The sequence below is a fragment of the Plectrocnemia conspersa genome, unplaced genomic scaffold (assembly GCF_051122295.1).
Source record: "Plectrocnemia conspersa isolate PC_06_02 unplaced genomic scaffold, ASM5112229v1 ptg000012l, whole genome shotgun sequence".
Lineage (NCBI taxonomy): Eukaryota > Metazoa > Arthropoda > Insecta > Trichoptera > Polycentropodidae > Plectrocnemia > Plectrocnemia conspersa.
The window spans coordinates 18,848,989-18,874,244 of record NW_028277176.1 but is presented as its reverse complement, the minus strand read 5'-3'; positions in this window follow the sequence as shown (position 1 = coordinate 18,874,244).

The window sequence follows — 25,256 nt, the reverse complement described above, 5'->3', positions numbered from 1 at the left end:
CCACTGCGACGGCGACGGCACGATTTTATTGCTTTTGACGTGGATTTTTGCCTTCTGAGAAGTGATAATTGTTTTTTACGCTCTCCTATTGATCAAAATTTGGTTTAGATGTGCTATATTCGATTAATACTCGTAATTTGATTAAGAAGTCTTAATATAAACGCTTGATAATCGAGAGTTTTCACCGCGATGGAACGATTTTATTGCTTTTGACCTGGACTGTAAAACAGTGAGCAGCAAAAAAACACGGCTAATTATCAAGTAAATATTACGAGTAGATATTTTTATTAATTTTTAATGCATAATTAAAATATTTCGCATAACATATGATTTTAGAAAATATGTCGCAACGGTCACTGATTTTTATATTTATTTGTAGCATAAAAATGGTTAACTCTACCTATTATTATTTATTCAAGAAATTATATTATGATGTTTAAAAATATATAAAATGCCATTTTTGTCATGAGGCCCGGAATCATTGTTTTTCCAGGGCCCGGTTTTTTTCTCGGCGGCCCTGACCGTGACATTTTTTTTTATTTAATATATACATTTTTTTCTTACATATATACTAAACCAATTAAACACTTTCCAGTTTAAAAAATAGATATTCACTGTTTAAAATTTAGGAATACTTCTCCAATGATATTTATTTGCATCTTTGTCTACTCATAAATAATTTATTACTATCTGCAATGCAATCTACGTTAAACGTATCTTCTTGAAACCCGATTATTGTTCACATTAAATATTTTTATATATAACTTGTTTGATTATTATTTTTCTCATTACTTTATCCCAACATTTTTTTATTGTAAGTTTAGGCATTATAGTACTATTATTAAAATTTTCTGGTATTTTCAAATCAATTTTGAAATTTCTAGATGTATGTTTTAATTTAATACGTTAGTTTTAGTCCTTTATTATAAATATTTGTGTTATATTTTAAATCCTTTCTGTAATGTTTATTTAAAATTGTGCTTCCGAACTTTTTAAATTCAATAAGTAAATATGATTTAAAATGTTATATTTATGCCTTTTTGATAATTTGTTCGATAAAGTTGAATATGGCACCATCAATGTGAACTATAAAACAGTATATCTAAACTGTTTTAAGTAACTGCTTAGCTTTATCAAAGAAATTATCACAAAGGAATAAAAATAAACGTATGTGAAAAACATTCTAATAAATATTTACCTATAGGATTTTAATAGTCCGGTAGCTTAATTTTCACTAGCGCCCTATTCCCACGCAGTGTCTAGGCAAAAAAGTCCCTGTATAAACAAACATGTACATAAGTATAATAGGCAGTACATATGTAGTTCATATACGTATATATTTCAAATTGGTCATAGAAATTTTCATTGCGTGATACAGCACATATCAAACAATAATTTCAATCACAATGAAGTTTGTTGATCAATGACTTTGTGTATTTTGGACGATAATAAGATGAGGATATGCAATAAATGAATCGTCGGCATTTTGATATTGACTATTTATATTTCATAGTCAATTTATTATGTATTGATATTGTGTTTCGAAATTTAATAGCTACCACGCTTCGGTTTCACCGATGCGATGTCACGGTAAATGATGTCTTGAAATGAAACCAATTTATACGTGTATTATTAATGTAAATATTAATACAAATAAAACAGTTTCAGAGCTTACATTAAATAAATAGCCACAGTGTTACCAAGATAAAGTCATTATTTTTCAAATGAAGATAGTCGATATAATCGTTATTTTTAAAGTTATAAAAACTTTTTTTATTATTATTTTATTTATGTATATTATAATGATAATTTTAATACATTACGACCTGTCTTTGAAATTGACATTTAATATCGTTAAGCCATCAAAATGTCGATCTTGGCCATTACAGCGCCCAATAGAACAACCCTGTCAATAGAACAAGATTGAATCTATTGTTTTCTCTTTGGCGCACGTCAACATGCGGCTACCATACATTTTTTTATATTGTCATATCCATTAAAAATTATTACGATTCCTTATTCGGTTTAATATATAATGCCGATACTGTCGTAAGATAATTACTTTAGACGCTAGTTTCTAATCGGAGAAACAGTAATTATAATAGTTTGAAATTATGTATAATTTATAATTAACTCACCTATCGACTGTATCTCTGTCACGATCTGAATCGCGCTCACCACTGCACCACCGACGTGTAATCCAATTACGTTTGAGAAATATTTTGATACGTATCGATTTGGATGTGAGCACCACTGCGTTACATATCCTCACATTTTATCCATCTGTTGCTGGCAATCAACACATTATTGCCGGTAATGGCTGAATTGCCCGGCTCTCGAAACTGGTTCCTATGTAATATATAACAACAGCCGACGAACCGTGTGCTCGGTGTGATCTCTTAAGCAAATGAAATATCGCCGAAACGCCTCGCGAAAATTGGCAATAAAATCTAATTATAGCAAAGTTTATCTAATTACGTTGCCCGGAATGAATCGCGTCGGTTTTGGCGTTAAGAAAACGAACGGACCGAAGCGAATTGTACAAACGAATTATCATTATACGCTTGATCTACTTTTGTTGTGTCGAATCGTACACCTGTCCGTTTTGTGTTTTAACGCGTTTAATGTAATAATGTAATTTGGGAATTTATCACGTATATCATAACTAGTTACGTTCTCGAGCGTAACCGGCGTAACCGTGAAAAATTGCGTTTTTGGCTTGACTTCTGTCTATATTTATATTTTATTGTAACATATCGGAATTTCATATATTTAATTTGAGCATAAACAATGTTGAAAATGCTTTAGATTATATTTTTCTTAATGAAAATAGTTCAATTCCGTTTTTGTTCTCAAGTGATATCAACGCATGGTGAAACGGCAAAATGCTTGTTTTTATTATTTTTAATAATTTCACAAATTATCAAACGGCTCTTTAAATATTGACTCTAAATTTTGTTATACGAACAAAAATGAAATTTGAGAAATGATTATATAAAATATACATTTTGTATGCGTAATTAAAATTAGCGTCTTTGGTACGTATTTGTAATGTTTATTACATAAAAAGTTTCGTTATAATCCATATATTATACATTTGTATTTCAACAAAAAATATAAATAATTACGCCTGAAATGTGATATTAATGAAATTTAATTCATGTACGTACATAAATGTATCATTAAATGGTATATTTAATTATAATTTGGTCATAAACTTATCGTGTGGTGCTTAAATTTATTTTACTCTACAAGTGAGCATATTAAGTTACGTTCGGCATTATATATTTGTGTGTAATATAGTAATTAATTATTCTATATTAGTAATATTTATTATCGATAATTCCAGATGGTAAATAAGCAATCAAACTGCACATGTGATACTTTATTTACATCACCTGAAGGTGAACCATTCAAAATTTGGTAGTATATGTAAGGTTACTGTGGACTAAAGCATATTAGAAGGTATAGTGGCACAATATATTGGAATTTTTATAATATTATAATAATTTGAGATATTTTTTACTATGTGATCGATATGACACTGAAAAGTAAGGTCTTTATTAAACCAATATATTTTTTCTTGTCCTCACGATCGATGTTTTCATTATAAATCTTAAGTATAATTATTATTTTTATTAAAAAATAAATAGTGAGTTTCATATTCATATATAATGTTTGTTTTTCCTTGGACAGATAAAAAAAATCAATACGACTAATTTACTAACCATTTTATTTATAACATAAGATGGTAAATGTCATCTTTGTAGTGATTAATGAATATTTATTTGTAATATTTATAAACGTTTAAAACAACTAGTAACTAATTAATTTTATGTGTTAAATAACTTATTACCTTTTTACCCTAAATTAGATAAAATGGAAAATTGTTATAAATATTAAAAATATTTTTTTTATTGTAATAAAAAACAATATAAAATTTATTTTGTTTACATACTAATTATATCATTTATACTTTTTTGCTTTGTAAAGTAAAATTAAAATAATTACGTACTTTATTTTTCATTTCATATAAAGGGGCAAAATTCTTAAACTTGCTTTTTTAAATTTAGTAGAACTTGTATATGTTTTAAATACATTTCAGAAAATATTTTACCGACTGATTGTAGAATTTTCACATGACTTTTTAAAATTGTCACAAACGAAATCTTTTTAGCAAAAGTAAAAACATACAACTCCTCGCATTTCTTACACATTATTTTATCCCCCACCAGAGGATTTTTATAGCTCATCCTGGGGGGAGTATGATAATTTAAATTTCAGTTCCATTATTTTCATGTTAGAAATTTTTTTATGTTTATCATACTTGTAGTTTATATGAAGAGGGCTTTCTTAGACATATTACTTTCTTAGTATGTATTATATATCTATTATCAGCTATGGCTTGTATTATATAATATTGTTAAAAGTGAACTATAAAATATTATTTCCTTTGGCAGAGTTCTTTTATTTTTTTAGAGTTGTCTTATTTCTGAAAAAAAATAGTTCATATTCTAAATCATTATGATAATGTAGCAAATATGGTTCTACTAACCAGTTAAGTACCAACACCCTTTGTGTCTAACAAGCAATGCTTTTGTTAGTGATGGTGAGCAAGTTTAGTGATAGCAAACATTTTGAACTCGATGTGTCAAAATTCTAAAAAATCTAGCTGAAATCGGTTGCCGTGTCACATATAGAAATATCCATAATTTTGTGTTATTTGTAGACCTAAAAAAATAGTTATATTTTTGATAAATTTATTTATTAAAAAAGCTAAAAAATCTTTATATATGTATGTATCTTTTTTGTTGCTGAATTGCATTTCCTATCTCTTTAATTGAAAGTTGTTATTTTTTTGCACCTGAAAATCAAGTAAGCACTACTAATTTCATCTGTCAGTAGGAATTTTTAATTGGTTTTAATATTATTTAACGCAGAGAACAAGTACTCTGGAAAAATATGAGTAAAACTATCGCTAGATTTTTCAGAGTATGAAAAGTGTCTGCTAATTAATTCCAAGCTTTCCAAATCTATTGTTCATAGTGTCACTTTTTCATTTTGCAAATGATTTCTCTCTAGATTATTAAGTATTTATCTAAAGCTGACAAACTCTTAAGCTTAGATGCTGTCTTGAAATACTCCATATCATCAATTTGCGTCCACTTGCAAACCATTTAATTCCAAAGTAATGTTCACTGCTACAACCAGATACCTAATTATTTTAATTGTCTGCTTCAGGCTTCTAAATTAATTAAATCTTTCGCCGAACTGAGCAAGTAACAATATGCAGGTACTCCATTTTATTTTGTAAAGTTGTACTGGCCTTCTAGAGATACTATTTTACTGAAAGAAAATATATTTATGTTTTAGTTACTACATCTCGCTTAAAAATAGTTTACTTTCAAAGACTTTTATGTATCCAAACATAACGTCAATACTTTTTCTAAAACCTTGTAATTTCAAGTTCAGTTCATTCACACGAACAAAGAGATATGTAAAAAAACATTAATGTGTTGATCCACTTATGATCATTGAAATACCTTAATTTCTACAAAGCTCACGTACTTTTCCTGAGCTCAGCCACCTCACAATTATGAACATCAGCAGTCCACTGTAGATTGAAACATGTTCATGTAAAAGCGCGGAAAATTCTCGATTGTGAAGGGCTCGAGCAGCTATTAAGTTACATTTTTTTGTTACAACTTATCTTAAATCATTTAATTCTAGACATACCTTCTTGCCACCCAACACCTCTTGATGTATGTTCTTGGGCAAAGAATGTCCGTAAACGATGTGTGGTTTCAAAAATGTATTGCCATTTCACATTTGACACACGTGTCTTAGGTTCATCATCACAGTTCTAGATTGAATAACTTTTGCTTCGTAAGTCATCTATAGCTAATATATCATCATATTTAGACTACAAAAAGCTTAATAATTATTTAAAATAAAAAAATATATCTGTATTTAGTGATCAAATAGATTTAATCTTATCCTATGACCTCAATACTATTACTCACAACAGCTATAACTTCATTTGATGGCATTTCGTCCCAACTTCTTCCAGACTTACCAGTACTAAAACCATTCACGAAAACAATTGTATGCACTGCATATATTTACGGTCACTTTTGACTGCCTAAACCAGTGGTTCTTAACCGGTGCACCGCGGTGCACCAGTGCACCGCGAGCTTATTGCAAGTGCACCGCGAGAAAATTGGTAAAAACAAAAAATCCGCAAAATAGTAAAATCTTAATGTTCCAATCAATTTATATTTTATTATAGTCGTGATACCCCACAATGGATAAATTTATTACCAAACGAAATTGTGAATCAGAACAAAATATTAATGACACTGGGAGTACAAGTGGAAAAAGTAGTGAAGATGTTACTAGACATCATACGTCTCATACAAAAGAAAATATATCCAGTAAAATAAAAAAAAAAGAATGGACAGTATTCTAAAGAATATTTACGTTTCAGTTTTACTAGCATCAATGAGGAAGGATATCACATTCCACTATGTGTTGTATGTGGAGAAAAACTGTCCAATATCGCGATGTATACTGACAAGTTAAATCGCCACTTCCCTACGAAGCACGCCAATCTTGTATCAAAAAGTAAAGATAACTTCAAAATATTTTTAAGCATGCAAAATAAACAAGCGAAATATTTTGAAAAAACTGTTAAAATTTCTGATAAGGCACAACTGGCGTCATACAAGATTGCTGTACAATTAAAACCACATACTATAGCAGTCTCTAATTTTACCTGCATATTGTGAAATAGAAAAAATTATGTTTGGTGATGAAGCAAAAAGGAAATTATAAAAATTCCTTTTTCAAACGATACAATAAAAAAAAAAATTAAATATGTCGGATGATATTGAGAAAACAGTTAACGACTAACTTTCCAAGCGATATTTTGTTTTACAAGTCGACGAATCTACTGACATTAGCGGTAAGAAACAAATACTAGGATTCGTTCGTTTCATAAATGAAAACAAAATAGTGAATCAATATCTATGCTGCAAAGAACTTACCGAGCATACAACAGGACAAGATGTTTTTGATCTTATTTATTCATATTTAGAACAATTTAAAATATCATGGGAGTTATGTGTAGGAATTTGTATGGATGGTGCTCCTTCAATGGTAGGCTTATTTAAAGGATTTGTAACCCTTGCAAAGACAAGAAAACCTAATATTATATTTACGCACTTTTTTTTACATAGAGAAACTTTAGTTTCGAAAACATTACCAGCAACACTAAAACCTGTACTAAATCAAGTTGTTAATATAGTGAATTTCATATAATCAAGACCTTTAAAAACACACATGTTTAAAAAACTTTGCATTTTTATGGAAGCTATGTATGTGTTTGCTTTTTCACACTGAAGTCAGGTGGTTATCTAAGGGTAAAGTTTTATGCCGATTCATAGAAATTAAGAATGAATTGTTAATCTTTTTTCGAAATGAAGGTATGGATGATTTTGTAAAATGTCTTCAGAATAATGATTGGTATGCTAAAGTGGCATATTTAGCAGATATTTTTAATTAATTAAATAACGTTAACACAAGCATTCAAGGAAAAAATGAAAAAATTATGACATCCATTGACAAATTGACAGGATTTCGGAAAAAAATAACTCTTTCGAAAAATCGAATAATAGAAAAAAAAGTAGATATGTTTCCTTCACTTAACGAAAACATTCCCAAGGGAGTTATTTCCGCAATAATAGACCATTTAACTTTATTGGAAGAAATTTTGCACATTATTTTCCATTCTTAAATATATAAATTTATGACCGGATACGAAATCATCAAATTAGTCTAATTGTCGACTGGTCGTACTCTAAAAATTAAATTTTCCGAAATAACTATGAAGAATTTTTGGATTATTGTCCAAGAGGAATATTCAGTTCTTTACATGAAGGCACTGAAAATTTTGTTACAGTTTTCAACATCATATTTGTGTAAGCTTGGTTTCTCAACAACAACTAATATGAAAACTAAAAAACGAGAAAGGGAGAAAAAAATTTAAATGAAGACTTCAGGGTAACTACATAAAATATTCGACCTAATATTTCTGATATCTGCAAAAGCCAACAAGCTCAGGTATCACATTAATTAATTTTTGATTGATCATATAAATTTTATTATGTTAAGCAGGAATGTCATTTTGGGTAAACAAAGGGAGGAAAATGCACCACTTAGATTTGCCACCCAAAGAGCACCTTTAAATAATAATACAAATATTTTTAATAAAACACGTAATTAAAAATTGGTTCTAGTGCAAAATTAACTACCTAAATTTATTTTAAATACTAAACTTTTTTATATAATATAATTTAAAAAAATATGTATGTAATTTTGTATGAAACTATTATTTTTTTTAAATATGTAATAAAAATTATGTCCACATAATATTTTTGACCTCTTAATTCTGGCGCACCGCCACTTTTTCCCATGATCAAAAGTGCACCGTGACTTTGAAAAGGTTAAGAACCACTGGCCTAAACCAAGAAAACATACAAAAATATTAACGGATAAACATAAAAAGAACTAAAACGGGTCAGATTTATGATAGGAAAGAAGTGATTGAGATAATTGAACCAACGTAGATATGGGTGCACCGACGATTGATTCCCCAAAGTATTTATATTCGTAAATACCAGCATTTGTGAAGGTTATAGATATTTAATAATATATTTAAATATGGTGGTGAATTTATAAAAAAATTACTCTCGTACGAAATTACATATTATTTTAGATAATTAAGAATGCTTTCATATTTACAAACCGTTAAGGAAAATATAAATTTGCAACTAATTACACATATTTTCATTCAGAAGTTACATGTCTAAATAATTAATTTGTATCTTAACGGTTTGTATATATGAAAATATTCTTATTATCTAAAATTATATATAATTTTATAGGAGAGCAATATTTTTTTAAATTTGCTCCTACCCTATTAAAATATAATATTATATATTTATATCTTTCACAGATGCTCGTATATACGAATTAAAATTCTTAAAGAAACTTTTCAATCTCACCGAACCGTCCAAAATTGTTAGAACCCAGTTGAATTCAAAAACATATTTATCTGTGTTCTCTAGATACATACTTGTCTCATTTCAATCAATGTGTTTAAAATTGGGAGCATCTTTCAAACATTAAATAGGGGAAAATAGAATACCATGTAGATATGTACATATGATTTCGATTTACGAAATACAATTTCTTTCGTACGATTTTAATGGGTGAATTGAAATAATAAGGACGGGTTATCTTGGCTAAGAAACATGGATATGGTTGAAAATGAGAACCGAAAAACAATTTTGTACGGTAGGTGGTCGATCGACCTTTGGAGTAAAGAAAAAGATTATATATTTTTAGGTTTTAGTAAAATATATTTCTGAAACATTATTTTAATTATATGATTAAATATAAGTAACATTTAACTAGACTATACCGATAAAACTACTACAACAACAAATATGTTTATTATAATATTATATTTTTTTCGCCCTTAATTATAAATTCCACATTGTCATGCCCCACGTGGCGTATCGTACAAGAAAATTAGAGCACCGTTTCTGCACAAATGGACTGTAGAGGTAGTCGTGGCAGCTAATCGTCCGAATTTGATCGGCGCGATAAAAATAATACTTACAAGTTATTACAAGGGGAGACGTAGTACCGCAGCTCTCCGGCCCCGAATAATAACAATCGACGATGATTTTAATCGGGCCGGTCGCGTAATGAAGACCGGACCCGCGACCTTAAATAAAAATCCGAAATTAGTTTTCGATATGAGCGATGATGACTATGGTGAAACGGAAGGTGGACGCCAAAAAAAGGGGAAATCTAATTAAGCTACCGGGATTGGAGAGATGACGAGGCCGATTCTGAGCCCGCACCGCTGATATAAATAGTATGCACTTCATAAATGCGATGCTAAAAATTAATCGATACTTTATGGAGGAGATGTGATATTGACAGACGAGATTAAAAGTAGACAGTTAAATGAATGTATCGTGAGTAAAGTATTGGGTTGGTGCGTGAGCCATGTTAATTTTCTTAGAGAGACTTTTATGAAACGATCTGTCAACAGAACTTTTCATTGTGCAAGAATATATTTAAAAATTGTAAGGACTATATATAATGAAGATATATGTTGAATTAACATATTGTGTCATTGAGAAGTATATGTGACTGGAAGTGAATGAGGACGATATTCAAGAGTTGGTGGAGGAGCACTGCCAATAGTTAACCACCGAAGTATTAATAGATCTGCATCGCGAGCAGCAGCACAGGACCACAGAGAAGATCTCATCTGAGGAGATGTAGAAAGAGGTTGAAAAACCCCTCACTTCTAATGATATTAAATATATCTGTAAAATGTAGGAAACGGTGAAAAAAATCGTGAAAAAGCATCATTCGAGTATTGAATTTATTCAATGACAATGCAATGTCACATTTTTGCCAAATCTTCAATAGGAGGCATAAGCAAATGTCATTTGACAGGTTTCTAATTAAAGTTTTACGAAAAGATAAAGATGTAATTTTGATACCAGTGATTGGTAGCAGCAATTCGGATATTAAAAATGAATAAATACAATAATTTATTAATAAAAAATATAAGAAATATACATACATTTTTTTTTATAAATATTTTTGATTTTGGAACAAATCAACTCAAGTTTTCATTATCTATTATGAATAAATTTGCTTTGATATACAAGTAATTTGAAATACGAGCACGTTTTGAGAACAAATTATGCTCGTACACAGAGGTTCAACTGTATTTGTATCAAATGGGGATGGGTTTAAAGTATACTTTTGTGAACATATTAATTTGTGAGCGGAAAAAAGACTGTCTCTTATACTAACAACGAGCCACCATATGTGATTTTCATGATAAGCATTTACTATATTTTATAAAACTTGCTAAAATTTGAAACATTAGTTTTGTGATCGAAGCATTTAAAATGTAGAAGATAGATAAATACGCCTGCTAATAGTCAAACACAACCACAGCAATTTATAACTGATTTTTTAAAAATTGTTTTAGAAATTGTCGAACGCGTTGTATATGTCTTGATAGTGCCGTTTTGAAATTAACATTGGTATACAAAAATAGTTGTTATTGCGAAATAATTTATCTTAATATATGTATTTACTAAATATTATATGATTAGAAAAATATTTCTGTAAAATGTTTATTGTTTTGTACAATATAATAAAAAATGTATATGCACATATGTATATATATATTATATGTATACAATACGTTCAAACACGTATAAGTAATTTTGAGACGTCGTCGCTTCTTAAATCATACTCAGCAGGGAGTCTGTAATTATTCGTATCAAATATGTAGAGCGATCGTACAATCTTAAGACATTGTTACCAGATTGCTTTACGTTATGGCTTTCGACGTTAAAGCATGCTACCGTTTTTTATATTGCAATATTAATATTTCAAACTGTCTTTTGCATGCTAAGCAATAAATTAAACAACTTATATATCCAATTGCTTGATTACGAACTGGTCGAAGAACATATTTATTACGAATGATTATTATTTATTTTCCTAAAAAAACATGAATAGTCTATCTCAATCTAGAAGATAATCTAAAACCACAGCATTTATGTAACTGAGAAGTCAGCTTTCTGTATTCAAACTTAATTATTTCCTTGATAAAAGTACCTATATGATACATAATACATACATTGTATTCACGCAATGTTGTAATGTCCAATGTGTTGAGATCATTAGATCGCAGGGATTCCGTTGTTGCTCTTCAATCTCCAATCCAAGTCCCGTTTTCCGATTTATTATTGCGTATTCATGGCACTCGATTCGTCAGCTCACGTATCTAATAACAATACATAATTCATCTATTTGCTTTTCTAGATGTATTCTTGTAGATAGCGAATGACCGCCATCGGACTGATTGGACGCAGTGGGCGAGGCGGCTGCTTCTCGGAAAGAATTGACCAAAGATCCTTCCTGAGTAGGCAGTTTGTGTATTGACAGCTAATATTATTTGACTTTAATACTAATAAGAAAAAAATATATGACAATTACTACTGCCGTAGTGAATGGAATGATTATGAGAAAATAGTTATTAGAGTTTCTGTTACTTTAATGTTATAGAATAAATTAAAAAAAAATTGCAGTTACCTTACTTAAAATTATAGTAAATCAACACGATACAAATATAGTTTATTTTATTATTTTTTTCTTTATGTGTCTCATTTGCGTTATTTTAACTGTAACGTTATTAGATTATGAAACATAAAAGGGCAACTTATGTATGTATATACACAAATAGTGTTTTTAAACGAATATTACGTTTATTGCAAAATTTATAGATTAAAAAAATACCTTCCTTGGTTAAGGATAGGCATTCTGTTTTTTCGATGTTTTTCCTTTCTCGAGAAATAAGAATTCTCATTTTCAGTATTATCATTCTCGATAAATTTTGGTATATAAAAAATATATGTATGTATGTATAAAAATGATATAAGTTTATTAAATATTATTTATTTTTAACAATAATTAAATGAATTTATTTAATTAAATAATTTAATAATCATTAAATATAAGTAATTATTAAAAATATTGAAAATCATATTATGTGAATTAATCAATTCTATAAAATATGTTTCAGATTTGATTATATTTAAATTATTTACTTTTAACATGATTATAAATTATGATGAACATAGAACTGGATGATTGTTAAAGAGAACAAACTTTAATATGATGATGATTTGTTATAATGGACGCAAACAATTTTATTTATTATTATTATTTGTTATAAAGGTCAAGAACGGATTAATCGACTTCATGCGTTGAGTTACTAAGTAATTTTAGTCTCACATATTTATATCCAAATCGTAGCAAAAATTGTTAATAACAGCTGTTGCTACTTACTTTTTTTATAATTTGATCAAGATAATAATAACAAACATATTTACTGTAAGGAAAATTTTATGGCGTGAATCTGTGGAAATCCCCCATACTTTTTTGAAATCTGCTGATTCCCACGCACGACAGTTTCTTCTAATCTGATTAATAATGTAGTTTTTATATTACTAAAGAAAAGAAAAAGTCGACTTAAATAAAAAAAACAATTTTTTGCCATTTAAATTTCTTCTGATTTCTACTGAATGCTTCCAAAAAATCCATGAATATTTTAAAACATTCAGCACGGACCCACTCGTTTTATGCAATATTATAAAACAAATGCAGCGGTTTTAAAGATTTAAAAATATTCCTACAAATTTAATTTTAAATAAGTAAGGTTCCATGAGAATTCTCGATTTTGCATTTTTCATGAGAAACTCTAGTTTGTCTCTTTATTTATGATACTTATTCTTCATAATGCTCTTTTAATAAATTCATTAAAGAACGTGCAATTATTTTCATAAATTTTATTAATAATGATAAAAAATTATGTTAAGTTATTTTTCTATTAACGGGAATGTCGTTAAGTACCTTTTTTCAGGAACAATTTTACCAAGTAATTTATACATTGGGATATTTTTAGTCTTTCTTTAGTTTACTGTAAATTATATCTTAAATATGCTTTGTTTTTTTACGCCACCAATAAACTAAAAATACGTTAAATTTATTTAATATTTAATTGCGTTGTATAGGTAGGTCTAAAATGCTTTTTTTTATAATAACCCAAATTTTATTTGTTTAGTCAACGTGTTTTTATGGACGTTTGCCTAATGATTAATATTTATTTCATTACAAATATAATTTTACGTGTTCGTTCGGTTGGCGCCGATGCTAAGAAATGCTGTATCATTCGGGTGTAATTTTCAAACTGGGCGATTGAGACCTCAGGCCGCCAAAGGAGTCTTTTTGGTCCTTTGACAAAAGCGGCGGCCATAGTGAACAAACTCGATTATACAACGCGCACACATTATACCTATTTGAAACCTTTCTTATAATTGAAGTTAACTTGTGCACTGTGTTTAACGCGACCGAGGCGAAATGAGTTTTTTCGACACGCAATTCAACAGAGGACGGTAATTCGTTTCGAACTAATTGCTCTTCATTATCGCAATTAGCGCGACCCTGTACGAAAACCGCAAACAAGGCGGCGAAAAATGACTACGAATCGGAAAATGTTGTATTATGCACGTAATTTATGCATTAGGGGTCTTGTATAACATTAATAATAATGAAAAAATATCGAAGATCGATTTTTATTATTATTTTTTTTATTAAAAATCCCTTTCGCAAAGTATTTAATTTTTCGCCCGGGGCTCGGGAACGGTTTAAAAACACCTCTGCGTTGAAAGGCAATAATTATATAATTATACAAATTGTTTGATTTGCAGCGGAGGTAATTATATCTATTCGTGTATGCGTGTTATTATAATAGTATAATATTTTTGCATATAATTTCATTTAAATATAATAATGTAGAATTAGTAGACTTACATAACAATTTATTTATTTATGAAATTAATTAGGTATTGTGTTTAAATTTGTGAAATTCACGTTATATTTACTTATATTTTTAATATAATATTTTTCATAAAGTATGCATCTTATATTTGTAGCATATTAGATTGTAGTTTCTGTTCGAAAAGAAGTAAAAATTAAAATTTCAAATCTAACTTTTAAATTTTTTTTTTAAAAAAAAAATTCTCTTTCAATTAAAAATAAATAAATGTGGGACTGGATATATTATATCATTATATAAAAAAAAAACACTTTGATTATTATATCATTATATATAATATTATATCATTATATAAAAAAAACATTTTGACAAATTATAATAGAATAACTGTCAAAATCTTGAGTAGAGAAAATTTGCCATTGACAGCGATATGTGCTGTAATTTTGGTTAGAAATTTAAGATTATTATCAAAATTTGTAATAAGCTTTCGAGATTTTGAAAAAAGAATATATAAATATTCATTAAAAAATAGTTCAAAGTTTAATTTGTAATTATATAATTTTTTTTTCTAATAAAATCTGCTAAATTTATATCTAATAAAAAGTATTTAATACGATTTTACAGTCTGGTTTTATTTAATATCAGACTCTTACTAAAGAGTATTGTATTAAGTTACGTATTTTGGAAAGACTAAATACAGTAAAAATTCAGATTAGAAAGATCTATTATATTACAATAAGCCCACACCCTAATTTTTGTTTGAATTATGAACATTAAACTACAAAGGCTAAATTATTTTTTAATCCTTGATGTTAAAAAAATATAAGTAAATGAGCAGATAAACTTGTAAAATATTTTTTATTCAAAATAACAGCTAAGGTTTTCAAATATTCATTACTATTAATTATTCGAATATCGAATAGTCAACTATAATTTTTTAATATAAACCTACACAAAAATTGATAATGACATGATATGTCCTATTCACAAAAATGCGATTATGTATAGTGGAAAGTATTGATTGTAAACTGTAATAATAGTTTATAATTAATAAAATAAATTTCATTCTGGTGTCTCACTACAGTTGATTGTCCGTATTAGGTTAACGCCTGTCATATTGCAATGAAAGATTTGTAATAAATAAATAATATCTATAACATTTATTAAGAATGGTATAGTTAAAATTAAGCTTGGTGTTTTATGTTTTATAGGTGTATAACAGTAATGTAATATGAGATACCTACCAGCATTTAAAAAGCACTTTTAATTCTTATTATAGAAATATTATTAGTTTTATGTTGTATAATACCTTTCTGTTCCCATGTATTAATTTGAGATAAATAAGTTATTTTAGAAGTATTATATACTCAGAGATTTTCATTAAATTTAATAGCTTCAAATTATATAGTAGTAAAATTGAAGCAGCAATCGCATAATTACAGTTTTAAATTATTCTTATTAGTTTACAATAATAGCCTTTGAATAAATAATATCAAAACATTTTTAATAAAATATATTATTTATATAGAAAAGATAATATATATTTCGTTAAAGGTTATTAAAATGTATGGTTAAATTTAAATTGATATTTAGTTATTAATTTTATTTATAATTACAGTAATATTAAAATGACGCTTCAACGTGCAACGCGACATTATTAGTCGTTCTTGTTTTCTCGTTCGCCTTCTATTATTTTAACCCCCCGTTGTTTTTAATAATCGAACCGTTCTCTCACCGATAATGAGATTAAAAATCGTGAAAAGCTTTCATTAAACCTTATGTGTATTTTAACGACTGACGCCTTCGCTGATCCATTTATAATTTTATAGACTCGACGACTTAAACCGTCGTCAAACAAAGCCATTGCCTATTGAATATGCATGATTCCTTAAATACATTTGAATATTCTCTTACATTTATATGATGTTTGTTTTATAGATAATGTGGTATTGGGAAAAGTTTGGTCTTTAGATGCAGAGTAGTAAGATGTAAAAAACATAAAAGGGGGAGTTGAGCAAAAATAAAATAATGTGTTAAACTCTACACTAAAATGTCTTATAAATTAAAAACCTGTAAATTCTAAGGGCTTATTAAAAAAAGTAAATCAGTTGCAGAACAATTTTTTAGAATAGCTATAACCAATACAACAAATCAAATTTAATTGCTTGCTTGAAAAGTGAACTATTTTGTGACGTCTAATCAATAGAAGACATGTCACAACATTTTTTTTTATAATTGGTTTCAGCTAATTAATAATATTTCAATCTGTTTTACAGTCTGTTACAAAATAAGTTTATTTTCATGGTTATTTCTAACATTTTTTAGATGAGTATTATTTTTAATATAGACGAATGGTACAGGTCGCTGCTTATTAATCTAAAAGACCTGGGTTTAAATCTGGGTAAACACAATCAAGTAGTGAGACACCGGACTGAAATCAAGGTCTGTGAATCAGTGTATATAATATTCCAATATTCCGATCTCCCAGATATGATAAAAATTGAAAAACACAAGGGTCCATATGGGATTCAAACCCAGGTCTTTTAGGTAATACGTCACTCGTCTATGGTGCTGGTAAATTATTCAATTAAATACGGAGATTTTCCAGGCGTTTATATAGTAGTTTTAAGCATGGAACATTGAAGATGCGTACATAGACTAACTCAATTGTTCACTAATCCCGGGATTTATGGGTATCGTAAAACTTATATTAATATTTCGGTATAATACCATTTGGTGTTCTGAGATTGGACTCTATAATTATCTCTAAAATTAAAGAAATAAAAAAATAATTAAAAAACTGAAACAGGGTACAAGTCGCAGTGTATTCAGAAATCCCACATTTCTGCATTTCTGGTTATTTCCGTTTGCGTTTATAACTAATTTTAATTAGTGTTAGCGAAACTCAAAATCAAATGTATTGCTAGTGTTTTTTGCTTGATCTTTATGTACAAAATATATAATTATCATCGGTAATAGTGACGGGAACATCGTACATTTATGATTTTTTTCACCGATGGTTATTGAATCAATATAATTATAAGATAGTTCTTGCAATATTAGTGAGACTGTAGTCGATTTCGTACACGTCGCTCGGCTTGTGCCGCTAACAGCGTATTTCAACACGGTTTCATTAACGTTTAATATATAACATATTGGATCGATAAATAATGCTGGTAGGTGATCCGAGCCTCTCGTTTGGACCTCACCGCCACAAGAACAAAAACGAGAGCAAAATGATAAAAATTCTGTTGGGACCATTAAGAGCAGGCGTGTCGTGAACGGCCCGCTGGCCTCACTTAATTATATTATGGAGATTTATTTAAATTTAATCCATACCGTGACATCGGCTTTGGAGTACACATTATTATTATTTGTACTACGGGTATGAAAATGTTGTGTTTTGACCCTTTGCGCCGGCGCGGCGGGAAATTAACGAAATTTAACGGCAAGCGCGGTTAAAATTAACCGGTTAAAAGCGCTTAATCGAGATCTCAGAGCTAAGTTGCGCGGTAGGATGAGGGGTGTTCGCTAATTGTAATACTTTATAGTGTACGGTATCGTGTTTCATAATTATATCCATCTTGATGTCTGTGATGTATAAAGAAAATATTAATATGCAAAATATAGACATAGTGAATAGAGCAGTAGCTCCAATAGTATTTTCAAATATTTCGCGAGCCGAGATATTAAAAATTGTTGGCTAAGTCGACTTAATTTATGCTGAAAATGTGATTTACAGCCTATATACTAATAAATTTCTAGATTTTGTGTAGATTGACTGAGTACTGAAACTGAATTTACACAAGCATGTAAAATTTTAAATTGAATGTTTACCAGACACTAAAATTCTTGATTCTTAACACTTGATTTGTCTGCAATTATAGATATTCCTTTAACTATTAATCAACTGATATTTTCAACAAATTGTAAATTAATGGAATATTGCTCCAATCTTCAGACATTCTTAAATCTCCAGCGTTAAATAATCGATCAAATTATTCTGACAGCTTTTCCAAATTAGTTGAATTTTATTTACGCACAGAAGTTGAGAATCTGACATCATCAACCAAAGAGGTTTTTATTATTTTGATATTTATAAATAAAAGTAATAAGCAGTTTACTAAATATTTATATATATTTTCATAATTACATATTAAGATAATACATTTAGGTTATAACTTAGGTTAGGTATTTAATATTATTAAATAAAACTCTGATGTAAAAGCTATATTTAAGATTAACTGTATAAAATATGCATGTTTTCAAGTAACTTAGAAAATCTTTTAATATTTGCATAGCAAAGAAATGACTTCTCATTACAGAAAAGCGGATTTTAGCTTAATCTTTTGGTTGATAAAATTCGATACTTCGACTTTTACTATTTTGGCGGAAATTGCCGGTTCATGAAAAAAAATAATCGGTCACATTTTAATGATCTGTTGGCGATAATCTTCAGAAGAAACATTTTTACAAAAATATATTTGTTGTTATGTATTAAATCGATATATAAGTGGTAATTGGGGTTCATAATCGAAAGTTCTTATATTCGAATAATTTATCGAATATTCGTTTGAAAAAATATTGAGTAGTATATTCGACTATATTCGAATACTTCATCCACTTGCTATTCAATATTCCTTAATTGAGAACCTTAATGGTACAGCATGGGTTTTGTCTCGTCTGTTCTACTGTTAATAACCTTCTCTTCATCTAAACAGTGACAAAATCTCTAAACACTGATTTTGAAAAGACCTTTGACAAGGTTTGTCATAGGTTATTAGTAAAAAAAAGGTCGGTGATTGGTTGGATAATCTCACTTCAATATTCTTGAGCGATTTAAGCCATTGTAGATGGTTCGAAATCTGGGCCTTCTGCTCTTTACGTTATTTATTAATAACATAAATACGACAGTTACAAATTACAGTTTTTTCTGTATCCCTAAAAATTACAAATTGCGTAAATGCATTCGACCTGTAGTGATTTACATGATCTATATTCTATGAAGATGGGTTTTTGTCAATAGCCTGCTCTTTAGTTACGGAAAATACCATATTGTGTTACTATCTCAATCTCATTTACCATCAGATTATTCCTACGATCTTAGTAGGAACGTTCTGGAATCACTTTTGATAGCAAGTTTTCTCTACACGTAAACAAATCTGTCGAGCTTGTCTTTGTTATGAATAACGCGTTTCATTTTGACTATTCATCAATTATTCGTGTCCTCTATGACACTTTAGTTCGCAGCATTCTTGAATCAGGATCTATATATTTTTTTATGAAACAATTAATTATTTTTAACCATCGATATGCATTGGGGTAACCTATTCAGTGACGATTGTTTTAATTCAAATAAATAAATTAGGGAGATTATGACGGATTATGACAATCTCCTTGCAAAGAGACTAACAAAATAATAAACGCAATTCATGTCAACGACACTCTCAAGCTAATTAAACCCAACGACTGCGAAGAAGAATACTATTTTTATAGACGTACTAAATTATTTGTTTAAATTAGTTAAATAGTCTACTATACATATTTATTATCGACAATAATTAGTATACGCTTGTATACATTTCAAACAACACCCCACGATCGGAATCCGGAGCCATAACAAACTTCTAATGGACACCCTTTCAAAAAAACAAAGACAAGCATAAACTTAAACTAATTATACGAATCATTATCGTCGATTACGTTTATTATGCAGGCGTTCCAATAACATTTCCATAAGAATAAATTTTTCAAAAGGACCAAAGGCGATCGTCGCGAGGAACAATCCCGTGAGTTACGTTTACGAGCGCCGTCCATTACGTTTTATTGTCACGGTTTATTTTGTACGTTATTATGAATTTTTATTAAGTTGAAATAAGAAAGGCCGAAATGAGTCGCCGCGGTGGGTAGTCTCCGGCATGTTTACTAATAAAGTCATCACCATATTTCGTTTGATCACAGCAGGAACCGTTTCGGAGACAGACCACTTCTAAGGAATCAGATCAACTCACAAACGGACCCGACGGTCTCTTTTTTCTTGCCACCACCACCAATGTCTGCTCGAGTCAAGTGCGATTTATTGCCGAGGACTCTAAATGCTCATCGATTAACCTTTCGACGAGCTTTTTGCAAGGGGAATCGTTTCGACGGAAGGCGGCAATTAAAAGGTGGCCGAAAATGGTCATTGCAAACTAATTATTTCATTCTTCAGAGTAAATTACTTAATTTGAAATACCATGTTAAATAACGATATAGAAATGAAAGGTTCATACAAATATGTGAAAAAATAATCCGAATAACTTTTAAAAAAATACCGAAAAAAAACATAAAATATATAAATTGTGTTTTAATATTATAAAACAGTTAGTAAGTCTTTTCACGATATTATAAAAATATAATGCAATATCTAACTGCCCAAATAATTTTTTTCTGTAAATATTTTTGGGTTGTAAATTATTCTTTAGGGCGAACAAATATTTTGAAGTGATTTTCTCAAAAATTACAACTGTGAAACAGTAGAGACTAAGGGTTTATTCTATAGATTTCATAATTAAAATACGATGTAGATTAATAATCGACTCTTTATGATATTAAGATGTAATTGACTAATAGAATGAAATTATTTATAACCTTTATTTTTTCTTAAAAACTCTTATTTTCTTAAAATTTTCTTATTTATGCAGTTTATAAATTATATAGTAAGTCTGAATCAGACACAGATTTTAATAAATTTAATTTAATAAATGCATTTATATGATTTACAGTTATCTCAGATTTAACTCTCTAGGTTTGGGGTGAAATAAGCACATCTGTGATTTTTCGCTACGAGAGACAGTTTCTTAGTCATTTTTACATATTGGTATTCACTTAAAATATTTAGCAAATAATATATTATATTAAATCTACAGCATTTCTTATAATTTAGTATGTATGTCAAATGACTTTAAAACTTTAATGTCAATTACGTCTACACGATATTATCTCATTCTATTATATACAATAAAACACAACATAAAAAGATTATGCAGTAGTATATTATAAAAAATTAAAAATAAATAAAATGTTGTTATTAATACAAATTACTAAATGTTGAGTATATTTTTTTATATTTAATTTTATCATTAATTATCTTATTTTTTAATAATTAACTTTTACCCGTTGCAACGAAATCGGCTAACGCGATTAATCATACACTCATTAAGCACCATCTCGTTAAAGCTAACTACGTGTTATATAATATAAGCTGTACTAATGTTTAATATTTAATATTAAATTATTGTTTAAAAAAATATTTAGTCGCGTAAATGTTATTGATAATTATTTCAATAATTACAATATATTATAATAAATTAAAAAACCATTTATATATGATTTGAAAAATCGTTTTTTGACAAGATAAATTATTTTTAAAATATGCTTGACAAATTTAGTTGACACGCACGTTTCAAAGTTAAAAAAGTCTTATTTAGGTTTAGTTTTGACTTGAGTTATAGTCTACCATTTGTGAGCTTATTAAATGTGTTGATATCGTTATTAGATTAAAATGTAAACTAATTGCACGCGATGTTTTTCGTTTTATTTATATCAATAATATGAGAAATATTCAGATATTTTTAAAACATTTTTTTTAATCCAGATACACTTTAATTAATTTAGTGTTTTTATTTATTCACAATCTAAAGTCTTGCACTTGCTCTATTCCGAGATGCAATTAGTGCAGAGATTCTGATTTCCTATCAGTTCTAAATGCATTGTTATTCATTTTTATTGATTGTTAATCGTGCATATTATCGATTTTTAACTTTAATTATTTGTTGTGTTTATCAGTGACAGTGGATGTCTTTCTACTCCTTTTTTATAATAAACGTCACTATTTAGCCATATTTTGACTGTTCATTGTAATAATCAGGAGCAATAATACAATGAATTTTAGCAGCAGATTCCTCTTCTACGTAGAAGAAACAGATCAATGAACAAATCATATACTTAGCGGGACTAACAATTTACGATTTAAACACTGTTGTGACTTAAAACTAAGAAACGTCATTTTTCAATAGCCTTTTAATTTTTTGTATATGTACATATACATATGCCTCTCCGATAACATAAGTTTTGATAATTTTTTCCGATTCATTAACGATTCATGAGATATTGGCGCTTAATACATATTCATTATAGGAAATCATAAGTTTTTTTGTTGTTAAACTGTATAGTTAAAATATTTGACTTTGCATATAAAATGTGTGAATCATAAATTATTATACCACCTAATTTAAATACTTTATTTATGGTTTAAAAAAGAGCTTAATAAGCATATGTTAAAAAATTACTTTATTAATCTTTTTTGGTCATATAGAGTGACATAATAATTATTATTATTATAAAATATATTTGCATGAATAGTGGAGATAAATTTTGATACATTTTTTTAGAAAGCTGTAAAATAATTACTGCACGCACACACATACCTATTGATGCCTGCCAAAAATTCATTCATGCCCTCTGGGGGGCATATTTTTTGGGCTCTCGTCTCGAGAGCCGCTTCCATACCAAGTCGTGGACTTTTGGGGTTCATACGGTTGATTGTTATTTATGGCGTTTCTGTATGTTGTGTGATTGATTGATCTCCATAAATTAGTCGATGCCAAATGACTGTAATTAAAACCGGTAATTGGTATGACGGTAACTACTCAGTTACACACTCGGCCATTTCGGTTTGCTGGCGACCGGTGGCCATTAGCTAAACAGAAATTAATCAGCCGACGATGCTCATGTGAACTGGCCGTAATTAGATTTCACTTGCCGAATGACCGTAGAAGAATTATTATCGGACTAAGAAAAAAGCAATGGTTAATGGGTGTTTTTGAGATTGCTCGGCGCTTGCTTGGCATTTGACTACTGTAAAAGGCATGAAAGTGTTGCATGTGTGTCGTGTGCTTTAAAATTGCAAAACGATTCGAGCGCTCATTCATTGCGGTAATTTATTGATATTTGATTGGTTCTTTGAACTGCGAGTCTTACACTTTCTAATAATTAAAAGTTTACCTGGAATATTAATTCGTAGCTCAATTACACGATGGAATAGGTTGACATATTTTGATTAAAATTGCTGTTCATTAATTATTTATATGTATGATAAAAAGCAGCTTAATAATACTGATCTCAAAAATTTTTCTGTATACAAAAATATTATTTCTTATAAGTTTAATTTTAATATTCTTATAAATAACTTTCTTTGAAACTATGAATAGTAATGTCACTTTATAATTCGTTAATGAATTTATTTTAATAATGTTTATATGCATTTGTAATTCAATTAAAATTAAATAATGTATATCTACAATAAAAAAGGTATTATTCGTTTTCGTCACTGGTACAGTTTTTTCAATAAAAATATTATATTATAAATTTGTATCGGTATTTACCATATTTATATTATATATATATATATATATATATATATATATATATATATATATATATATATATATATATATATATATATATATATATATATATATATATATATATATATATATATATATATATATATATATAGTAATAAAATATAAGTTGCATTAATTATTAGATTAGTAAACACGTAATAAAAATATTAGCGGTTACATGAAAAGTACGTATAATAACAAAACTAAAAAATTTTTTTTCAAGTACATCAAAGTATTTAGTGTATATTTTATATAAATAAAATTGAATAGAAATAGCAAAAGCGAACAATTTTTTTATTTTCAAAATATATGGTATGATCAGAAAATTCTTTAAAAATATCAGAAAACTCTTTAAAAAAATCAGAAAATTCTTTTAAAGATTCTTTAAAAAGTTTGGAACTAGCGCATATATATGTGGTGGTAAACACTGAGTCTACCTGCGTAAAAACCACTATTGTCATCTATCCCTTGCATTAGTGATTTCGAAAGTTTCAGTTCAAAACATAAATATATTTCGTTGGTTGAATAATCAAGTGATGCAATTGGCTCACCAACATCCGCATCTGTGATTCGGCAGAGATGTCTAGAATCAAAAATAAAAAATATGTGACACTGTCACACAGAAATGATTCTAGACGAGAGACGATCAGAGATGAACTCAGGCAGCAGATGGCAAACCAAGAGAGATCAGCTGATGGTGCAGAAGACTAACTTTTCCATCAGCACTCTGTCAAAATACAATCCGTTAATGAACTGTCATCTATTTTGGCTGCAAAGTCACGCCTATTTGACCTCAAAACCCAAAAGTATAATTAGTGAGAATAAAGTGAAGCTTGGTTTGATTTAGTGAAAAAAATATTGCAATAATAATACATTTGTGTATGGTTAATCTTTTCAAATTTCTCTTGCAACTACCTTGCCGACTTCACCATATCTGATATCAATATGTATTATATTAAATTCCAACTCTTCCTAAATTGCACTAAATTGCTCAATTGCATTCTAGGACCCTAAGAAAAATACTGTCACATATTTTGCCTAGAAATTTTGTATTCATTGAAGAAATATAAGCACGTAATTCGAGTATTTTTGCTTAGTAGCTACAACACCTTGTAGCACCTGTAGGCTTTGCATAGTTAACAATTCAATTATAAAAAAAACAATGCTATTGTTTTAGCTAGCCAGTGGTGGTTTACAAATGATAGAAGTGAAAGTGGCTGTTTCTATGGACAAGTTGATGTCTGTTTTGATTGGATGTTAGATAATGAAAGTGTTTTTATATTCCAGTGGAATACGACCAGGGAAATGGGGGGAAATCAACATCCTTACTCTCCTTTGATCCCTTGATCAATCTTAATAAATTT